Genomic DNA, 4,373 nt, shown 5'->3' with positions numbered 1-4,373 from the left:
AAAATTCACATTGAAATATCCCTATGGTTCACACGAGGAAATTCAGTAAAACTGTGACATTAAATGTAGCTATGTGATACATGGGGTTCCAACACATCAGAAACTATGCCACATTTGGCCAGATATTGTGATGAATGTGAGAAGGGGCAGAAGAAAGAGGGGAAAACAAACTAGAAATAAAAAGTAGAATTACAACAAATTCATTTTTGAAAATAATTTGTGCTTCTTTATGTTATGTATTTTTACTGATGGATTTCCACAACCTTTCCATATTTCCATAAATTGTTAACAATGAGCAATGTACTTACTTAGAATCCCATTTACTTTGAACTTATCCAGGACTGTCTTCCCATCTGGCACCTTCCCGTGCTTCCCAAAGGCCACAGCATTTCGGCACTCCTCTGCAGTAAAAAACTCATCAAAAAGAAGATGGAACAATCTGAGGCAGTCCTTCTTTGCTTCTGCATGTATTGCAGCCAGGCAGGTAGAAGACACGAATAGGCCACTTTCTGCATACAGCTCTTGCTTCCCAGATCTGTGTTTTGGAGGCCCAAAAAACCATCAGCCTGAGTTGGAATCTGTTCCACTTGTTCAGAAAGCTTTAAGCCTCGAGGTCTCTACGCCACCTGTGACAAACCAAATATGAATAACCATACAGGACACAGCAGCAAATACAACTAAAAAAAAAGAAGACAAGTTTAAAAAAAAATTTCATGATGGGCGTAAGATTTTTACCCAGTTGTTTAAAAGCTTTTAAGTTTTTAGTTTGAGTTTAAATTGGTACATTAGAAATTGTAGAGAAAAAAGTAAAAAATAGTGTTAAAGGAACAATTAACTGAACAGAGAGACAAAATGTACTTAGCTAACCGCACAGCACATCCTCAGTTTGGCTCCCCTCCTCCCACCCTAATTTTTCCCACCCTATGCCTTGCATGCCCCTGCATTGGCTCCAGATCTGTCCCTTCTCTTGAATCAACAAACTGAAAATTGGCCCTTCCCCCAGATTCTGGAATTGACACGCTCGATTATAAAGTATCCTGCAGATACGACTTGAAGAAGTTCAACTGTCAGCTACTAGGCTGCCTAGGTCCCCAAAGAACAGCCAGGTTTTTGTTTTCTAGACTGTACAACAATTTGAAAGCTCTTTGGTGTACAGTCAAGCCTGGTGATGTCCCTTTTGATCCAAATCCACCCAAAAACAGGTTGTCGGGACCCAGCGTCTGAGAAGTGCAGGCCTTGAATAAGGTATGCTTGAATCTGTGAAGGTCGCAACAGATTCGTGAGCCAGTAGCACACAAAGAGACATGCGGAGAGTATCTCAACAAACACTTGATAGCAACACGACAGCCTCCAAGAGCCCACAGGCACAAGGCGGGATGGCCCTAACAACAGGATGACGTAAACATCCGAATCAGATGACTATGGAAAAGGCCCCTCATGGACAACCATGAAATAAACTACCACGTGCTCACCCTCCACCAGGCCAGTGCCCAATGCCATCAAGCACAGCGTACATAAAGAATGAGCTCGCAAGGAAAAGGAGATGAGAGCTACAAACATGAGAGCGAGCCCACAGAGCGTAAGTTCCAAAGAGGCTGACAAGACATGCGAGTACCACAAGTAGTAGACTGATATCAGCAGAAGATAGAGCAACTGAAACGTTCTGACGAATCTCTCTACAAGCTGCATCACTCACTAATTATATTTCATCATGTCATATATTATATCGTGGCCACCTATCACTTGGCATCACACTGTCATAGCGATTATATCCCAATCTACCTAGCAACGAATGCCCGCACACTGTATCACAGCATGTAAGAACTTGATTACGGACCAATATATACTTATGCCAAAGAAACACACATACATTCCCCATAGACATGTCAGATCCATCTCAAAAGCTACGAGCGGTGGGAATAAAAGACCTTTGGCATTGTAATAATTGATCATGATCCACCAAACCCCCATATTCCACAAAAAAATCTTTGCCAACAGAGTGTATCACCTCCCCCTATCCAAGAGAGCCACAAAAAATATACCATTAACCATAAGTCACCTGAAAATCCCAGAACCAAACCAGTCACAGATAAATGGCCAGAACTACACTAGTATCACGACCACAGTACAGGCTAAAAAATCAATCTTACCTACACACACAGACATAAATAAATACACAATACAAAAAAAAGGAAACAATCTAATCATCCTCTCAATTCTAAATTCCCCTCCATCCTAGACCTAATTATCTACGCAAGATACACAACCATTACCATCCTTTCGCACATATTCAACTCAACAGACACTACCTATGAACCTTGACTTCAACTTTCTTCTAGTATATAGCATTTAAGCAATTCAACCACCTTCACAACAATCACGAATAACGCGAACCTACAGTCTAAACACGATAAACAACAACAAGAAAAGGAAAAGAACCAGTAACTTGATTGAATCATGCACTCCGGAAATCGATCTTCACCTTGTTTTATTCTATTTCATTAATTTACATGATTATCGTATCATTAGTATCAACAAGACGCAGAGACTGTCAACAGATTGCGTTATTATAAGGTACTCAAACGTAAGTAGAAAATTGACAATCACCGCCAAAAAAATTAGCTAAACCCAGTAGGTGAAATAAAACCTCAATACCATCTGGGTCATCTTTGGATGCCCGGGTCTGGTTCAGTAAAAACACATCTTCTTACGGTGGGTATCGCGCTCTTTGGCACCTCTTTTTTGGGCATCTCTTTTTTGGTATTTCCTGCTGGGCCATCCATTCTGTTAAATGCATAAAAGTACAATACATTTTAATTATTTAAAAAGGTGGTTCAATGTCTTATTTAGTTTTATCATGTCATTATATCTCATAATTTGGTACAGCAACTTGTTGAAACATTTGGATACAGAGATGTGTTACTGTAACCATATCAGACAACTCAGGAACTGAAAAACATGCTCTTTAAGAGAATATATCCTCTTAAATTTCAACACATAACAATTTTGGCCACAGCAAGCACTTTAAATATGCATGAGGCTCCAATGCAAATATCTTAATTGCCAAAAATCATACTTTTATGATTTGATCACCAAATCAGACTTGCTGTCTTGTTTGCTAATTATATATATATATATAATAAAACATTATTAACCACCCACAGAAATCTGAAGAATTAACACATGAATAAGTATATAAAATTATGTTTAAGTCATGAAACAATAAGCAGTATGATCTGCTCTGAAACGCTGGAGGTGTGTGCTGGAGATACTGAACTCTGTCCAGCTGCCTGCAGAACTCCCTTATAAACATACACTATTTACAACAAACCTTGTTTAGAGCAGTCTTGGGATAAACAACATGGATAATACTGAAAAAATAACATTCATTAGCCACTTCAATGTAATTTGGCACATATTTTGTAGGTAAATGTGGACTCATTTCGGTAACAATGTAACTTAAATGACCAGCTAGCAGGCGATCCATCACAATCATCGTTGTGTTAATTTGAAGGTTTTTTCAATGGAGTTCAGTATTATTTTACTCACTTCACTGTTTGTGAAAAAAAAAAAAATCCCAAAGTGCATATTCTTTACATAAAGATATTACCGCAATAAGTGACCAGTTAACGCTAGCTAATCATAACAAGTTCATTGCCACATGTGGTCAGGACCTATAGCCTCACTAGCTAGCTTCACTATTTGCCACATATGCCGACCAGTTTCTTCAAAAAAAGTATCTGAACCAACATAAACGCTCGCCATTTAAATTTTTACAAAGTTTTACCCAAATTACGCTTGACAAAGATGTCGCTTACTTTTTTTTACGTCCCGTAACGGTTCCTTCTTCCTCCATCTCTCCTGCCCGCACTCCAACCGTTAACGTAAGACGTCAGTCAGACCTGTGTCAATTGCTGGGTTTCAGTCACGTGATTATGATGACGCGGGAAGGCGGCGCGATTTCAGATGGAGGGCAGGAAGTAAAAAATGGAGAATACGTCTATGGAGGAAACCGTTGTAGAGAGTCCGTATTGTAGGATTTAGATCCCGTTTCAAGATGTAGGTACAAGGACTTAGTTACCAGATATGTTGGACGTGACCCGTACCTCATGAAGATGAGTGAGTTTTCGGTAGAACTTAAAGATTTGCCGACAGTCGAGGCCGTTGACATTACAAACTATCTGGTCCTTCAGACATCTTACTACACCAGACAGCAAATGAAGGCCTATAAAAGTCTGGAGGCATACAACTTTTTTGTCAGCGGGTGGGTCCACAACCTCGGTACCAAACGGCTCCACGATGATCATCGTTTGGTTTTCGCCAGGGTGAGTGTTTGTTCTTATATTGTACATATTTTATATGTTAAGATGCTA

The sequence above is a fragment of the Morone saxatilis genome, unplaced genomic scaffold (assembly GCF_004916995.1).
Source record: "Morone saxatilis isolate NCDOM2014 unplaced genomic scaffold, NCSU_SB_2.0 Contig17, whole genome shotgun sequence".
Lineage (NCBI taxonomy): Eukaryota > Metazoa > Chordata > Actinopteri > Moronidae > Morone > Morone saxatilis.
The sequence above is the reverse complement of the archived record's forward strand: the minus strand, read 5'-3'. Positions refer to the sequence as shown.